General features: G+C 37.6%; 1 protein-coding gene across 11 annotated transcripts in view; it reads left to right on the top strand.

Moving 5' to 3' along the window:
* NXT2 (nuclear transport factor 2 like export factor 2) overlaps positions 1–19,322 on the top strand; it is a 60,220-nt gene that overhangs the window by 2,496 nt on the left and 38,402 nt on the right. For 2 of the 11 annotated variants that reach the window (XM_085546236.1, XM_085546229.1), the window contains exons 2-5: positions 8,226–8,309; positions 14,759–14,822; positions 15,429–15,563; positions 17,586–17,734. The gene's annotated coding sequence lies outside the window, so the exon portion shown is untranslated. Of the gene's footprint in view, positions 1–8,225; positions 8,310–10,412; positions 10,462–14,758; positions 14,925–15,428; positions 15,564–17,556; positions 17,735–19,322 lie in introns of those variants that run through there. The other 9 variants (XM_085546228.1, XM_085546227.1, XM_085546234.1 and 6 more) reach the window with 7 other exon arrangements.

Raw genomic sequence — 19,322 nt, 5'->3', positions numbered from 1 at the left:
TCTCTGCAATTATTGTAATAATCCTTAGGTTAAAGATCTATTTACCTCTCAGTATTTGTTGTTTGTTTGTTTTGACAAATGAGGTTGCCAGCAATTTGTGTTTCTCCAGATTGAAGTTATGTAGCGATACAGGTAGAAAATACAAGTTTTCAAGTGCATTTTTGTCTGATGTATCTGTGTCTTCTGAGGAAAGCTTCAGTCTCTGAGCATCAATACTTGTTTGCTGGAGGTCAGATTGGTCTGAATCTGAATTTCTACAGCAATATCTGTCTCCGGGAATGAGTGTGTATGTACTTGTTTTAATGACAGCCACACTTAATGAACTGACTCTTCCTCATGCAGTTTGATGTTGCGCCACTAAGCTTCCTTACTTTATTTTCTGATTGACAGAAACTGTCCTTTCTTCTTGATACAAGAGGGAAAGAACTACATCTCATCTGCACAGTGAGACGTGGGGTTTTTAATCTAGTGCTAGTCATAGAAACAATTTTCTGAAAGTAATTCCTGTGAACTCTCCTAACTGTGTCTGAATTATCATTCTTCTCTATGTAAGGGCATTTGTTTTAACTGCGTAAGAACAACTGAATTAGAGGAAAGAATGCACTGTTGTTAATGGGCTAGATTTTAATTCAGTTTTATTGTATTTTCTGATAAATACCATGGAGTAAGGTCAGATTTAGTATAGAACTGTGGTATCTTGTAGTGGAGCACCACCTGAACTTTATTAAAGTACTTCTTAGAATAGGAGAGGTCATTTAAGTTAAGGAATCCTGACATGTAAACCCTTTTCCATGCGGAGGCTGTTTCTCTCTCCTGTTGTGTTCTTCAGCTGAGTCTGAACTTTCTGTTGGGGAGTTTGGGCTGGTATTTTTCTTGTGCAGTATCTATGACTGACAGCTCAGAAGTGCCTCCTATTCTCATACAGGGGTGGCATAGCTAACTTCCAAAGATGCTGAACCTGCTATCACAATGAAATGCTTTAGCCTCACTATTTTCTTAGCAACATGGCCAATCTCCATTGCAGAATAAGTGTTAACTTAGAGTTTAGTCTTCTTCAGACAATGAATAATTCATAGAAACTACAACATCCAGTATGTGGAAAAGGCAGAGTGAGAATGCATGTGCTCCTCACTGTATGAAGCCATTTTGATGCAGTCTCAGGAAAGGGTGATAGTGGCTTTGCACACTTCTCTTGCGCAGTCTTGTCTCACTACAGGTGGTAGTCCATGCAAGCTAGTAAAGTGTCTTTCTATATTTTTTTCATGCTCCTGAACAAGGAATGACACAGGCTTTAGTAAATGATGTTCTGCTTCACAAACATGACCTTTCTGAAATCCAATGACTGCCTTATACAAAGAAGTAATCTCATAGTGCTTGCAAGGAAAGGACTATGAGCAAAGGTGGAGCAAAGAACAGAACTGCTCTGCCTGGATTGCAAAGGCCTGGTCTGCACCAGAATTTTAGGACTAAGTGATTGCTTTTGAAGAGGAAAGTCTTGGAGCATGTGTACTGAATTTCTTTTTTGATGACTCTTAAGATGAATTTCAGCAGTGTAACTGAGGTGTATTGATACACATTGCTCCAAAAGTAATGCCTTCTATTTATTTCCCTGGAAACTACAGCAGGTATGAAGAACACAAAAACACCATTTGATTGAACATAATCTCAGCTACAGAACGCTATTTTCCAACATAGTCACCACCATTAGCTGTGCATTTTTACAAGCCATGAGCTAGAGCCTGTACACCTCACTCAAAGCATCTGCACCAGTGAAGGTGCCCCACTGCCACAACTGCTGAGAAGTATCACCCACCCCTCACTGTGCTCACACCTGCTGTTTGGTCTCCATAAATGTCAGTGAATGGCAGTGGGTGTCGTTTTTTTTTCCTGCATGGGGGGATTCAATCCCACCTCTTTGCTTCATCCTCACTTCCATGTCAAATGGTGTTGTGTCAGACTGCTCCATTGCTGCCATCTGTCATGCAGCAACAAAGTGTAATGGGATATTGGTGGAAAGGTTCAGCCTCCGCTGTCATAATTCCACCATCTGTCTCTGACATCATGGGTCAGCATGATGAAATCAGAGGTATTATTTTTGGAGCCCATGTGCATTAGTGTTTTAAGTGAACTTAAAATTAATTTCTCATTTATCCCTAATCACCTTGTTTTGATTTGTGATCTGGCATGGTCTCAGAGTACACGGACTGAATTCTTTGCTGATGAAATAAGGCCTGAAGCTGCTATAGATTAGCACGGTTAATGTACTGCATGATATCAGGTAAACTGCCAAATGTGTGTTCAGTAGACATCAAGTTTTCAACACTGGTTTGTTCGCTGTGCAGATTCTGCTGTACTGCTCCGTATTTCTTGTTAAAGTAGATGTAGCCATAATGCACTCCAGCTGCTGATATTTAATCTATGGGACTAATTTAAAGTTAGTGTAAAGTAAAACCACAAAAATGCACATAATGTGAACTAGTGGCCTCAGTGCAGTATCTGTTGTACTGTTCTGCTTGATAACAAAGGTAGTGATTTGTTGAACATCTCAGGCATGCGCATAGCCTTGAAGAGAAATATAAAATAAACAAGGCAAATCAGACTCTTGTGTCTTTTCTGTGTTCTGTTGGAGAGAAGGAAAAAGCATCCTTTGCATGGAAAGCTGAAACATTGATTTATAATGTCTGAGTAATATTCGGTTTGTGAAACAGGTTATTTTTAGTGTTCTGTGAGCTACCACTAGGGTTGGGCAACTTAAACTTCTTTTTAATCAAATTATTTTCATGGGATCATCTAAAAATAGGGAAGTTTTTGTTGAAATTCAGTAGAATTTCAACAAAAGTAGTGATACTGAGTATTATGAGTGTATAGGTATATACATATATGTAAATTGAAGAGTACAGATGAAGATGGTCAAATCAACTTTTCTGGTTGCTGCATGAATTTATTGACATGGAGATGCCTCAGAATTGTAGGGCTTCAAATAATGATGCATTGTACTAACAGAAAGACTGCTTCATAGCAGTGCAATACAGCTGCAAGAGGCATTTTTCAGTGTAACAGAACTGATAGAACTCATGGTATACATGGCCCTTCTGAACCACATCTAGTGCATCTTCTCCCTTAAAGCCACACAAACGTGATCTGAAGTGAGAAGTGCCTTCTGATCATCAGCCCTCTCCTGTCCTACATTGTATATTACCATTAAGCTCTGTAGAGTTTTTCAACAATTTGCTAGAGTTTCAACCTATTCCAGAATGCTTTCAGTGTTGTTTCAAAGAGGTTGCTGGGAAACATGTCACCATTTAGGGATCAGTCTGTTTTTCTGTCATGGCTAGCAACATAGGGGTAGCTGAGGTATTTCTGTAGTCCTTGATTACAAAAACAATTATTCATTATATTTAGTGGGAATGATTTAGGGAGCTTAGCAATGTTTTCCCTGTTTAGGGTATTCTGGAACAGTAGAACAAAGACACATTGTGGCACAGCTAAAGGAGGATGTTTTCAATCTCTCAACTTATCATAATTAAACATATTTACAAGTATAAGCTCTTACAGTATAAATTAGATTGATTACAATCTGCCCTCTGACATGGGATTTAAAATTTAATTGTTTACAGTACCGTAAATTACTGCCCTATTTTAATGCATAATGAATTGCAGTATTGTTTCTGAGTTATTTTATAATCTTTAGCAGATGATTTCCCTCCCTCTATCTTTAGAAGTTAAAATTCTAAATCTGTTAAATTATAATGCACAGTTATGTTGCATATTTATGATCTTTGTTAGTGCTTATTTGACGGCCAATTGATACAGTTCTCCACATGTGGTATGTAATTATCTCAACCGTGTAGCAGGACAATGCAGACATTTTAGAAAACACAGATAATGTTTTTGCTGTTTCAGTTTGTTAGCAGTGGCTGATTTTGTGTTGTTTTTTTCCCCCTCCACTGTTGTAAAATAGAGCTGTCTTAATTACTGCAAAGTGAAGTAATGGTGAGTAGAAAACCATGTGTTGCTGTCCCTTGCAAAGTTGGTGCTTTTGATCTCCCTGACACATTTCAAAATTGAGGATGAGATGGGAGCTTTGCTTGTCCCATTCTTGGAATGGGACAAAACAGCCTTACCACTTCAGAAGGAGCTCAAAAAGAAATTATGACTCAGACAGTCCTCTGAATCATATTTCCCCTGAGCTGTAGCATTGCACAAGTGGGGAGTATGCTGTCGGCCCTTTGCCAGATGAAGCATGTTCTCTCTCTCTCTCTCTCTCTCCTGTCCAGTCAGCTCTGTTTGCTGACACAGGAAGGAGGAAAATGATGGGCATGTTTACTTCCAACCCAGTTTCCCCCAACTTTTTTCCTTGTTCGTGGAAGGAAACAATGCTTCTTCAAGGCTTGCTCATTAGTGCAGTGCTTGTGGTGCTGCTCTAAGGAGGGATGGTGTGACAATACAGTAGGATGCAAGAACACCGTACAGCTTCCATAAGGAGCTTTTTCTTTCAGCTGGTGCTTGGTGTGTTTGGCATTTGCTTCACTTGCTCATCTGTTGGTGGGATGCTACTCCCTTGCCAGATCTGAAGTTTGTGCTTGTTCCTTGGGCATTCTCTTATCATCCCATTATAAACTAGAAGTCAGCCTGTTGCAGTGAAGGGAATATATCAGAAACATCTATGTGACTTCAAAGTACTGAGTCTGATTTGATGATTACTGGTCTTGCTAGATCTGCGTCAAGTAAAATATGAAACAAAGCTGAGTTCTTGGTGGTTGTTTTCAAAACATGAGTTCTACTGACACAAAACAACAGAAATAGCTACTTCTTGTGTGATGAATTAAGAAATATAGTAATAACCAAATAAATCTGATCAGCTAATCAAACTCTACCATGTCTTATAATAGATTTAGTCAACTGATCTTTTACGTCATCAGCAGTTTACCTGTGAATAATAAAGGTTGAAGTATTCATTTGTTACTATTAGATCAGCAGTGCAACGGTCTGTTGTTCTTAATGGTTGAAGATGTTAATCATTTTTGTGATCTACTTGGAATCAAGAATTTACAATTCTGATCTTGCTAGCAACAGTACTTATATGTGACGTCTGCACTAAGTAGTATTTATTTTCTTCTCTCGTTAATGAGGGAGGAAAGTATAAAGCAGATAGGATAGCAGGCCTTGGAAATACTCATTTCTGTGACAGTTACACTTTGACATCTATAGTGATGTTTTAAGAGCATTTTACCTGAACTGTGTATTTAAGGGACAGATTACACACCTGTCAGTACAAGAGGAAATACAGGAGGGGATATCGATTTGTTAATTCTAGGTTGTAGGAATGCTTGGGCAAATAGCTGCTCACAAATATAGATTGTGCAATTGAGTTTTAAATACGAGACTTGGAATTCCATCCTGTGTGATCCTTACACCTACCCTTGTTGTTTCAGAAGGAGCTTTCACAGACTCACAAGTTGTTTTCAGAGAAACAAAACATTGTTATAAAATGCAATAGGTGATGATAAAGCCTGAAAAAATATGTTGCAATAAACTATAGCAATGGGAGATTTTCTCTGAATATTCGCTCTGTCTCCTGAAATTCTATTGTAAGGGGTGTAATTTTGCTGCTAAGTTTTGATGCTTGCCAAGCTTTAGGTTTTTTTACTTTGTAAAATGAAATACAGATGGAATAATAAATTGCCTTTATCATGATTATCACCATTACAGTGTGCCCATGTTTATATGAACCATAAAAGTCACTTTGAAGGGTGCAACCATATCAAAAAAACTGGTAAATCTGATTTTTTCAATGTCTTTGTGATTGGAGTACCGTGTGTTTGGTGAACAAACAGCAGTCTGCTGAACTTCCACAATATTATTACCCATAGTTAATGATGTTCTCAGAAGAAGCATTACCTACAACTCAGCTCCTTTTTAGGGTATTGCAACATCTTTAATATTATTTGTTTTATATTATACTTAATACAGCAGTAAAGATTAATTCAGTGCTTCTTGGTACTGGTGCATCTTGGAGAATAGGGTAACTTTCCTGTGTATCCACAGCCTGATTTATTTTTGTTTAACAATTTTTGGGTGAGAGGAGAGGAAAAAGTGTGTGCAAGTATGTTGTATCAGTGAAAAATCAATCATTTTTAATGCCTTGCAAAGCTTCCATTCTGTTATTTCAGTGGTGGAATATTCTGTTACATAATGTTGGCAGTTGAGTGTTAGTTCTCCGTATATGTATATAGTACGCAGCATAATAACACTTAATACAGGGCAAGTAAGTCTCAAATTGTTCTACATGTTTCATCATAGATTAACAAAGGCTTACCTCTCTTTTTAGACTGGCATTTGATGTATTTTGAAATAAAGTGCTGCTTCTAAAACCCTGATGATAAAGTGTACACTCTGCTTGGTAGCAATGCATTTCTCATCTCCTGACAGTTTGTGAAAGAGTAGTGTTGAGAAGACCTCAAAATCTTACCTAATATTCTGTTGTTGTTTCTTACTTCATATTTGAAGTGTTCATGTGCCAAGTTTCAATTGTTTTTGAATGTTGCAAAGTGAATCTGGCATTGGATGTCAGCCCCTTCAGCATACGAGTGTTGTGTGTGTATGATGTAATGAAACTATATTTCATTCAGTCTTACAAATAAATGTCCTGAACAGATTTATAGAAGTTGTGACTCAAAATACTGCTGTTAAACTGCAATGGCCATATATTCCTAAAGCATTTATATTTTTGTTTGTGGTTTAGATGATTACAAAAATAAAATCAAGGATACAAATGAAAATGATGTAGATAAGTTAAAGAATGTGTACAACAGATAATACCCCATGGTTCAACAGATAATACCCCATGGTTCTTCATATTTACATATTTAAGGGCACATTATTAAGTTAGGATCTGAGCAAGTGGCAGAGAAGTATGCTGAAGAAGTTGTCTGTTGCCTGTCCTTCATGCACTGATGAAGCATTTGAAGGTTGCTTTCTTTTTAAAATAGTTGCTATTTTAAAAATAGCCATTATATTTCTTACAAAAATAATTTTATAACATTAATAATTAAGCTTGAATGAAGATATGATCACATCCTTGTTCTTTTATATGCTACAATCAGATCGCATTTTGGATTCATCAAATGGTCTGAAGGAGGGGGGAAAAAAAAGCACAGGTCTTTATGTCAAGATAGTGAACATAGTGTTAGGAGAGGGGAGCAAATTCAGGCCTCACGTTGGTGGAATTAACTTAAAATGGCCTTAGAGAGAGCAGTGTTAATTTGTCATAACTTAGAATTCTCCTTCCTTTCCTATCCACACATATAAATGTCCATTGCATACATATGTGTGTGTGTGAAAGGGAAAATGTAGCCCTGTCAATGAATGAATGAAAAGCAGGTCTGCACAAGTGAGTCACTTGTTTAGGATCATGCTATATGTAGAATCACTGTACAGTCAAGTAAAGCAGCTGACCTAATTGTGTAAACCTAGTTCTCAGTTTTGTTCAAATCATGCTCTACCAAGGTGTAAAAAGTGAAAGACATTTCCAAGCACCGATTTCTTGTACTTTCAATCAAATCTTTTAGTGTCTAAATATATAATCCTTGAAGCAGTTAATGACTTAAGAGCACAGCTCAACTGATTGTTTAGCACTTGCAGCGTATTAATCTCAGAGTGATAACCCTTAAGTTTCTTCTTGGATAAAGGAAAACATGTGAATCAATACTGATATTGTTATCATTTCTCATCCTAAAGCCAACTTCTGACCTGGGGATACTGAGGTAGGCCTAGTCAATTGTTTGTTCAGGTACAAAGAGTCCGCCTTTCTTCCAGAAATGTGCACTAGAGTTACCTAAACTATTTGTAGATGTACCCAGGTACTCCCTGTGCAACAATGTGAAACTGACTCAGAGAGCTCAGTCCAAAAAAACAAAGTGACTAATCTTTGTGTAGAACTGGGGCTTTGCAACTTTGCTCTGAGTCATGATGACAACTCCAAGTACCTAGTCTTAGAACAGAAATAAACAGATTTAAACAGAGCATTTGGTTTCATAACAGATTGCTCCTGATCCTTCTGTCAGAATGACCTTGGTAATGCTATTTAACATCAAACTGCTGCTGATGTGCAAGGTAGCTTAAAATCCCTAGGAGACTATGAAAGTAGAATCAGAGCAGTTAGGTAAAATGAAGAAAGGAAGGAGAGGAACAAGACTAAACTTTCCTTATCCATTTAAAAACAGAGTGAGAGCAATCAGTTGTCCAGCAGCAAGACTACAATCAAGATTAAACCTGGAACTGACGAAATTAGAATGTGGAAGGGAGAGGTAAGGGAGATATGTCAAGAACAGTCAAATTATTAAAATATTGTAGAAAGCCTTAATTAGCTCTTCATATGCTGAACTTCAGTAATATTAATCCTGTGTTTTACAGCAAATCTCTCTGTTAAAGCTACATGTTCCTCTGTCTTTATGGTGATACTTAATACGTAAAGGATAAATATTCATACCAGCTGAGCTGGAGTCTCTTCTGAGACAGATGACCAGTTGCTTCTAACACCCTCCATGTTATAGGAGCAGATCCTGCTTTCAGGGGCTTTAAATGTGAATTTGGAGATGCAAACCTGAAGTTAATGATCTGCAAATTAAATATGGAAATGAGTTACTCCTGGCAGCTCTTGTATAACTATGAGTAGTATTTGGCCCTATGTATTTATTTCAAGATCATAAAATATATTATACCTATTTTGAATCTTTACTAGAATGGGTCTGGACATGTCTGTGCAGACTAACCTAAGTTTTTCTGCTCATAGTCCAAGATAGCCAATGAACTGTTTGTGATTCAAAGCTGTGCAATATTTTAACATGCTATCACGGACCTTGTAAACCCTTTGGAATATCCAAAAGCTGTTCAGTTGTGTTGCCACAATAGCATGCTCAGACTAAGAAATCCAAGCATTCAGCAAGGCTGGTTAACCTTTGCAATTTCTTTGTCCTAAGCTGCTTTACTTCAGTATAGCACACCAACAGTATGAGTTCACATCTGCTAGCATGACTCTTTAGCTTTGCCCAATGTCCACAAAGTACCTTCACTATGGAACAAATATTACAGAAGAGTCACTTCATACAAATTATAGTCATAAAAATTAATAGATTTTTTTCATTAGAAAATCTGCACTGTTACTGAATGCATTATAATCCTTGAGTTGGCAATTTTATTACACATCTATTGCTAGATATCTGTAATTAAAATACATACAACAAACTATTTTTAGAGAAATATCTCAGTGTCCTGAGATTTTACAAGATTGCTTTTACAACTGTAGTAGGGGGAAAAAGTAAATAACTCTGGAAATGAGCAGTGTTGAATGTCTAATTTGAGTCACAAAATCAGCAAGAGGCAACATGTTAATCACTTTAAGAAAGCCAATAAGCATGTTAGTTGAACTGCTTTTGTGCTTGAGGTAGGATCATGTAATATCTCAGAAACTAAACAGAGTTGGGCCTCGTCTGTACTTGAATGGGAGATGTGTGAGAAAAATCCATTGTGCTATGAAAGGATGTCAGAGTTCTAATAGATTTCATCATTATAGCTGAGTCAGTACTGAAGTCATGCCTGCTATGGTGTTAAGGATACTGTTAGAACTGGATACTATGTTTGCTCAGTGGTTGGGTTTAAACTAGATTTGTAGCATTACATGTAGGAAGGCATTTTTGTCTTGTTTACATCAATATCCTGATGACAACAGTGTACAACGTGCAGAGCCCAACAGTAGGATAAAACATTAAAAGAATATAAATACACTTGAGTTATTAATTGCTCAAGATTTTTAACTTCAGCACGTCAGGTGGATGTGATCATCATTACAGTTTCTTGATCTTATTTCTTAGTCACTCCTGTATTTTCTACTTTAAGAAAGAAAAGAAAAAAGGATGGAAGGAAAATCTGCTGAAAGAAGTATGTGTTTATTTACTTAACTGTGAGGGTGGTGAAGCAGAAAAACAGGCTGCCCAGATAAACTGTGGATGCCTCATCACTAGTGTTCAAGGTCCTGCACAGCCCGATCAAGTGGGAGGTGTCAATGTGCATGGTTTTGAATGGGTTGATCTGCTGTACGGTCTTTCCAGTCCAAACTATTCTGTCATTATATTGTCCATACAAAACAGACATGTAAAACAAGTTAAACTTTGTTGTGGTGATGAGTAAGTGCAGATAACAAGAGAGATCACTAAAGGCTGCTTGCATTTGCCTGAGCAAAGCTAAAATAAATGATTAATTGTATCTGTCCTCAGACTTCTTGGGGGGTGGGGGGGAGGAAGTTATTCGGTAAGTGTCCTTGATTATTTGTCCAAATTAGTGTGCATTTTTAGTATTTCTGAAGTAAATAAAACATTTATAATATTTTTATAATATTGCCTCTTTGCCTCTAGAACTTCTGCTGAACAAGCAAGTACTGGAACAAGTGCTGCTACTTTAGAAGTGGGTACAGCCTAAAATGAGAGATTAAGACTGAGTCTAATACTTGTGCATGTTAGTTGATTTTCCTTCTGAAGACAATGGAGAGAGAAGTCTTATTATTTTAAGAGTGAAAAGGGAGGCAAAAAACAAGTCATATGGTATGTCAGAAAATATGGCTACTTCATTTCCATTTATCTGAAACAAAGTTCTGTTCTTGACTATGCACAAATTCTAGAGCACTTTTGTAGATAGTAAGACCACTGAAGACAGGAAAGGTTGAACAATTTATAACTATGTTAAATTTGAGTATTTGTATCTTAGAATTTGGTGTTTCTGTCAGTATGTCATTTGCTCTATTTCTGAACTTTGATTCTTTTTTTTTTTCCATGAAAATACAGAAATAGCATTTTTAAGACTACTCATTTAGAATTAAAAATATTAGAATTTGGGTAAGCTGTCACTATTTTTCTGTTCCCATGTGCTTAAGATTTCATTTGGAGGGAATACAGGGTGCTATAGAACCTGCCTGTACAAGCTGAAGCAAGCATGAGTACTAAAGATTTAATACATTTCTGTAAATTCTAAAATATTAAATATAGCCTCTGGATTGCCGGAATGGGTAAGAATTTGGTTCTTTGGTAGCACCCGTAATGAGAGAGACTCTTGTGTGCATTACCTGACCAAAAGGTGGTAGAGTGCACTGGTGATTCAACACAAGTGTTCTGGCTTGTTTTTTTAAATATTTGCAAGGAGTTCACCGATGATTAGCTGACACCCAAGAATGAGATGTTAGAAATTTATTGTTTTAGAGAATCCTTAGCTTTTGACTCACGCACAAAAACAAGGTTTTAAATGAATGACAGAGGGGCATTGAGTTCATGAGTCAATATGTTGGGCCGGAATGCAGCCAACTGTAGTCACGGAACTAGTATTCATATTCTGTAGACAATTAACATAAATAGTTAAACTAAGATTGACCAAAATCAATATAAACTCAACTGTAAGCTAGAAACTAAACTAAGGTTGATATGAACAGGTGAACTAAACAAAGAAAAAGTTGTGATTTCTAATTTCCTTTTAGATACTCTGCAGATGTGGACAAAGCTGATCTGGTGAAAGTGTGTGTGTCTTCTGTTAGGGAGATCTCATCTTGTTTGCTGTGGATGCATGGGGAACACAGCATGTACTATTAAGTCTATTCCATGAGGTGCACTATACTCAGCTTATACAGGGTCATAGAATCAGTCCCTTGAATTTTATAATTGATAAAGTACAAAACATCTGTGTCTACTGTAAGGGAAACTGAACTTTTTGCAGAAAGAGGGTACAACTACAATAATATACTATTGTCAGTCTTCCATCCTATTGGCATGAAATTGTTTCCCTTCTCATGTAACTTACTGACTTTGTAGGCATCATTTATTCTATTACATAGGCAACTGATGTTTGCCGTGAAAGTCTTTAGGTTAAGTTCCTTTGCACGTGTTTTCAATTGTATTTTAATAAACTATTTTTTAATTACTTGTAAATAGCGCTGGTTTAAGTTAAGAAATATGTTTCTTAAAATATTTCCCTTTTCTCTTGCAAAAGTCTTTGCTTGTAGCTAATCTGTTGGTGCTGTGTTTTCAGTTTTGCGAGTGAAAATAGTTTGTGAATATATGTATCACTAATTGAAATCACAAGGAGAGAAAGAATTTATGCTGATAACTCTTTTTCTTACACAACTTTTCTAGAAATGGAAAATAACTTACCCATGAAGTTCTGATTCCAGAGCATGGAATTAGGCTTTCTTTTTTCTTCCATGTGAATTTACCTACTGGCAGCAGGACTAAATAAATCAGTCTTTTTATTTACAAGGTCTAATATGTATTGAATAGTCAGCTGCAATTTTTTTGTTCTACATCAGTTCTAATTCTGTATTTTATGATCTTCCATCTGGGTGCTAACTGGAATCAGTGATGTGTAGTTTGAGTGCTTTTGGTCTGCGTGGGCAGCCTAGCAGGAGAATAGATGCATGCACTTGATAATGCTAGATAGACTGCTTTGCTTGCAATGATTTTGGTTGTATCAGTATGCATGGAAGGAAGGCAGTCATAAATTCCAGAATGAAAATATATCCACAGCTAGAATTCTTAACAATGGTGTTTTAGTGAAGTACCTACACATCTGGATGAATAATACTTGTGTCTATACTGTGCTGAAATACTGTGTAGAGCAAACAATGATTCACTCCCTTCTAATACATCTTTTCTTAAATAGAATGATTCATATCAATACTTCCTTAGAGGAATGTACTTTGTTTTTATTTGCTACAGAAACCAGACTGCAAGACCCAACAAAACTTCTCCATTTCTCTCAGAACAAACCTCTGTGGAATTGTTTATTGTTGAATATAATACACAAATAAGGGTTGACAAAAATTTAAGCACAAGTCTGATTTAGATTTTCAAGTGACAGGAATGATTTTTCATCAATAAAGCTATGCCACTGAAACAAGGATAACAAATTCTGTGAGTTAGGCTTGAGGGACTGAAAAACAAGACCCTTTCACAAGTGCAGGCTTGGCTTTATGGAACAGAAACACTGAAAACCTTTTGTTTGTCTGTTAGTGTCCTACGATGGTTAAAAAAGAACAATCACATTCCTCAGTGCCTCATCTCTCATTGGTACAGGACAAAGATGCAGTGCACTCCAAAGGCCAGATGAGGTACTGGGTCTGGGTTCCTTTTTCTTTTAATCTAGAAATAGTTTATGGGAACAGTGTACCTTGTATTCAGTTCTGTATGTATGCTTGAACACCATTAGACAGCAGGTTTATAGTCTTAGTTCATCATGTACTGAATTTATGCTCATCTTGCAGACATCCAACAGGGATGCTTCTTTCAGTTCTATTTCCTAGCTTGGAATAGTTTTTACTTTGAATTATTACTGGCGACTGTCAAACAAGGAAATCCTTTCTCTACAAACAATAAGCTATTATTAAGAAAAGCAACAACAAGAAGACCAAAACCAACCAAGATTATTGGTTATAAAACTAAGAAGAAAACTAAGAATTTTATTTCTTTTTTTCCAAGGGAGATGACTGTGATTTCTGGTTTAAAAAGAAAAAAAAATTAACATTTATAAAGCAAGGCTAGGCTTAGGTTACACAGATTTGTTGGTCGGAAGATTCTCCTTTGGTACAGAAGCAGAGACTGAGCAAGACTTCATACTTTGTAAGCACTGGAGTTGTGAGACTTAAGCAAAAGTTTTAATTTCTACAGTGGGAAGTTCGAAAGAAACTAAGAGTTTTACAGTCCTATTTCATGACAGGAAAGAGACTGGGAATGTGGAGGCAGGAGCTGACAGGGAGGGATGGATCCTTTTTGGCACAAGCTAGCTGTAAGTCTGGCTGTAACACTAGGCTGCCCCTCAGTCTGTATATATCACGGCATGCTCTTCTTTAAAAAGTAGCCAGGAGTCTGAACAGAGAAGCTAATACTGAGAGAACTTAAAGCCTTAGTTTGTCTTCTCACCAACAGTAATATTTCCCCAGCAGGGCCCTAGGCTATACTTAGTGATTTGAGAAGTTTACCTGGCTGTTATACTTGCCATGCTTGATCCATGAGTAAACAGAGGGTCTCAAGAATGTTTACTGGGTGCTGTGCAGTGCATACAGAGCCCAGGCCCTAAAAGCAGTGTAGCTACATTAACAGAGAACTACTCAGACTTACTAGGTCAACAGCCTTTGCAAAATAGCTGCACAACTGCTTTGCCCGATGTTGTGCTCTGTAAACATTCACTGTAACCTCTGGTTTGAGTATGGCATAGGTTTGCAGCAGGTATTTGTGCAGTGCCCCACATCCTACTGTGGGCAAACCTTTGGCTTCAGAAAATCTGAATAATGTATTAATATGTTGTTATTAGATGAAAGAGTGTGATAGTTTCATGGCAAAACTGCCCAGCATTCCTGAGTTATTGTTACAATGGGTGACTTGAGTCATCTTGAACAAGGGTAGGGTTCTGTTTGGTGAATTGCTTAATGCTGAATTCCCTGACACCTCAGTTAGATTGCTTTTGGCACCTGAACTCTTCCCTTAAAACAGGTTTGGATATTTCCATGCTGTGCTTCAGTCCACGGGTCAGAAATGCCCTGCCCATCTGACAGTGAGACACTGATTTCAATAAACTATGTGATGATTTGTAACTGAGCAAAACTGGAAAATAAAGGAGGTGGAAAATACGCTAATTATTAAATTATATAAATTATACATGCTTGTTTTAAGTTTTTTCTAAAGATCTTTTTTAATTTAATTCAGATCATTCATCTCTTACTCAGGTACACTGCAGTGACTTATGTAAGAACCCAGCTGCCAACTGATATGCAATAGTTACAGCCAAATGTAAGTTTGTCTTGGAAATATCTGCTCGTGATATGCAAAAGAGTATGGATCATGTTTCCCTCTCTAAGGATAGTAATCCTACAGTATTGAAACCTCCAAAAGGTAAATTAGTAGAAACTACATAAGGAGTACAGTAAGTGCACACTGGAATAAATATTACCTGTTCAGTGCAAGTCAACCCAGCTTTGACACAAATCTATTGGAATCTCTAAAAATTGTGAAGCAGATGAATGTGGGGAGGGGGGAACAAACAAGTATTGCAGTCTCTTGATTTCCAAAAGCCAACAAAAAAATCACACCTACCAATAGTTTCCCCGGAACTAAAACCCTCAGAGATTAAGAGGGAAAATCCTCACTTGGATGAATGAATGGTTAAAAGGACAGAGGTTAAAATCAATGACTGGTTGTCCCAGTGGGTTTTATAGTTGTAATTGCATGTAGCTCATTGCATGCTAGCCACCTGATTATTTATCCAGATTTCTGAGGAGGTTTTGCATATTTGTGAAAGAGGGCTTTTCAGAGACTTTGGTTTCTTGGGCTGAGAGGGAATTAGGCTGCAATTTGGGAAAGAAGCATTAATCAAACTTTCCATCCTTACATCCACAGGATAAACTGGATCATGCTGTTGCAGTTACAGTAATTAAAGTATAATAGATGACTACAGAAGCATAGAACTGCCCAGATTGGAAGGAACCTCAGAAGATTATCAGGTTCAACTTTTCCTGGGACAAAGGAGCCTAGGTGAGGTTGTCTGAAAAATTGTCTTGAATTGAGATAGCGCTTCTCCCAGTGCAACCTGTACCCATTTTCCCTTCAGTTCTCCTTGTGACTATGACTGAAGTGAGAGTTAGCTTCAGTTAATCCTATTTTTCCTTTATATTTATGAAACACATACAGTCAGGCCAATGTGATAGAGGTTTCAAAAACTCAGCCGTAGAGAAGAAACTGAAAATCAAATTTTAGCCTTTCTATGACTGTTATTTCAGAACATATTTAAGCACAGATGTAGTTTTAGTTGTGGACTGAATAGTGCTTTTTCACAGAAGCAGTTTTTTTAAGACCAACGTTCCACTAAAAATAGCTGTTACAAGTTTCTATTATTGTTTCTAAAATAGAAGTGATTGTGATTAAATATTAACTGCTTTGGAATTCCATGTCAGCAATAGAAGAAATTTTGATTAAAACTCTAAATTTACTGCAAAGATTCCATACAGCACTCTAGTTTTATTCTAATACCCAGTTGCCATCAGGCTCCAGAAAATGTATGAAAACAGAGAAGATAATCCATGGAGACAGGGAAATTGGTAGGCAGCCAGCTCCGGTACTAACACAAGTGGGTACAAATAAACAAACTGTATAAGCTGTCAGTGCCAAGCCAGCTTTTGCTGAAGCCATACAATGAGACTGCAGAAGCATGACATACATGAAAACTGTAAAGAATCAAAACCAGCAGGCTGGCTAATCAATTTATGCTCTCTCTCCTTTATTTCCTAACATCTTTTCACAGGTTTACTGTGAAATGAGTTACTCGTTAATGTAAAAATATTGGGATATACAAGATGGTGTATGATATTGAAATGCTATCAATGTTCATATAGTAGTACCTTCTACTGAATGGTCTGCTGAGGCTTTTCCTGATTTGGAAGTCTATTTAGGAAGCAAACCATCCTGATTTAATTTTTATTCTTTTCTTGGATTCTGTGGGTTAGATCTGCAATTGTGTCAATTGCTCGTGTTCTCCTGATGGTGGTTTTTGTTGTGTGTTTTGTTGTTGTTTTCTGAGAATCCACTGTCCTTGGTATAAACACAGTAGATCCGTGGGAGAGAAATCAAGACAGCTGTAAGCCTGCTAAAGCTAAATGAATAGTCCCCTGTGTGTTTTGACATACCCTCTTCTGTGGCATAATCTGAAGCATATCAACAGTAACACTGATGGGTTGCTTTCCAGAGCATTTTAACAATGTTCCATATGCCATTTTGTATTTTAGTGAACCTGTTTTCTAACATTAGAAAGAACATTGTTTTTGCAAGTGTGCCATTCTACTAATTCACACATAACATTTGGTTTTCTTCAAGCATTGGTTTTGCTTCCATGATCTGAAAGTTGCATTGAGATGAATCTGGTGAGCAAATAAAATGTTTCTCTGACATTTACTCAAGTATCTTTTAACTGCATTAATAAACCACAGAGTAAAGTTTAAAGCATTGCCTACTGTACAAAAAGTATACAAAAAAGAAATTCCCCCCCCCCCCCAGCACTAATCTATGAGCAAAACACTACAATTTCTATTCATCAAATATCTTTAAAGAGAAAAAACAACAACAACAACAACAAAAAAACTGAGCATGAAAATGTCCTTCAAAATGTACAAATGGTGTTTTCACTGATTGGTTTTAAAGAAGACTGAGAAATATCCCAAGTGTTTGTTGTGATCTATGCATGAATTCCCTCCAATAGCACCGACTGGCAGAATGAGGCTCACCCTGCGAGCAGGGTGGGATAATGCTTGCTTTCAAGCAGATGTGCACTCATTAGCAATAGTTCAGATTCATCAGTTTGTGGGCATTCTTTTCAGCCAGCTGTTTGGTGTGGTGGTGTGTTTGTGTGTGAGAGGACAAGTTGGGTGGGGGAAGAGTGTGATTTTTTTTCCATTAAGGTATCTGCATTGTAAACAATGCTCGGTTCTGCATACTAATTTCAGCAGGCATCCAGTGTCAACACTGACATTTTCAGTCTTTCTTTTATGTCGCGTTTGTGGAAAGTGACCTGTTTTGTTTGTGGAAGCTCTGGAATCCCACAGGAGAAGGATCACTCAGCACCATGGCCATGTGCCAAGTACAACTTGTTCTGAAACACAGTGGCTCTGAGAAGTTGCATTATCAACTGAAGCACAATGTCAGCATAGCAGGAGGTAGGTTAGACTGTTGATTAGCTGAGTTGTTATGACCAGTGTACCCTTCTGAGTACACACCACTTCTGCTGCAAGGCTCTTCCCTTTTTCTTTTCCTTTCTACTAATGTGTTGTCTCATACTCTACTTGGAGCTGGCTACTATGGAACTCAGCAATGACTTCTCTTAAAGGACTGTAATGTATTCAGCACCTGTGGTGTATGCTGGGAATTGAGAGCCTGCCTTCTTTTATGAGGAATAATTTCTTAGATTGCTAAATGGTTCAGAAATCATTTTATCTTTGTGGTAAATACTAAGTATAAAAGACGGTAATTTAAGTTTTATTTCTGGTATCCTATTTCTTTAGCCCATACTGTGAAGGCAAAAGTCTAAGAGTCATATAATCATAGAATAGCTCAGGTTGGAAAAGACCTTCAAGTCCAACCACAGCCTAAGCATGCTACTATAACAACCCATTGCTAAATCATGTCTCTGAGCACCACATCCAAATGGTTTTAAACACATTCAAGGATGTTGACTCAGCCACCTCCCTGTGGAACCTATTCCAGTGCTTAACAACACTTTCTGTAAAGAATTTTTTCCTGATATCCAACCTCCTCTGGTGTCATTTCCCCTCATCCTGTCACCTATCACCAGTTGAGAAGAGACCAGTCCCACTCACTGCAATCATTTTTCAGGTGTTTGAAGAGAGCAATGAGGTCTCCCCTCAGCCTCATCCCTCCTGGGACTGAACAGTCCCAGTTCATTCAGTTGCTCCTGATAGGGAATATTTTCTAGGCCCTTCACCAGCCTCGTTGCCCTTCTTTGCACCTGCTCCAGCACCTGAGTGTCTTTTCTGTATTGAGGCACCCAAAACTGAACACAGTACTCGAGGTGAGGCCTCATCAGTGCTGAGAACAGGGGCAGGATGACTTCCTAGTCCTGCTCACCACACCATTCGTGATACAAGCCAGGATGCCATTGGCTTTCTTGGCCACCTGGACACACTGCTAGCTCGTATTCAGCTGACTGCCCATCAACACACCAACGTCCCTTTCCATCAGGCAGCTTTCCAGCCACTCCTCCCCAAGCCTGTAGGGTTACCTGGGGTTGTTGCGACCTTGGCCCATCAATCCAGTCTATACAGGTCCCTCTAATACCTTTCTGCTCCATCTAATCAGCCAGCTGGAAAGAATAAAATAGCTTAGGCAATAATAAAGTGAAGTGGCTCCTGGATTTTGGTAGAATCAATGAAGCTGTTCCTTCATTTTAAGTAAATCTGTTGCTAGCTCACATTTTCAAAATAACTGCTGGATTCAATTCTTTTGACATTTATCATTGACTCCAGACACAAAATTTGAATCCAGATCTGTACTTCAGTATCTTATTCCTTGTGAAGTTATAGATCAGGAAGTTTTTGCTATTATAAAAGTAATGAGGAATTAGAGAAATTAAAACCAGATTTAGTTCTGAATATTGCATTACCCTCATAGGATGCAAGAATGTTTTGAAAAAGGACATGGCCCTTCGCTGCTGGAAATCTTATTATATGAGCAAATCAATTACAGAGCAGTTCAATGAAAACAGAAGCTAGACTTTAGTTTATGAAA

This window comes from Coturnix japonica, chromosome 4, assembly GCF_054131305.1.
Source record: "Coturnix japonica strain WE chromosome 4, WE-NBRP24, whole genome shotgun sequence".
Lineage (NCBI taxonomy): Eukaryota > Metazoa > Chordata > Aves > Galliformes > Phasianidae > Coturnix > Coturnix japonica.
Note: the sequence above shows the minus strand (reverse complement) of the source record. Positions and strands in the feature narration are given on the sequence as shown.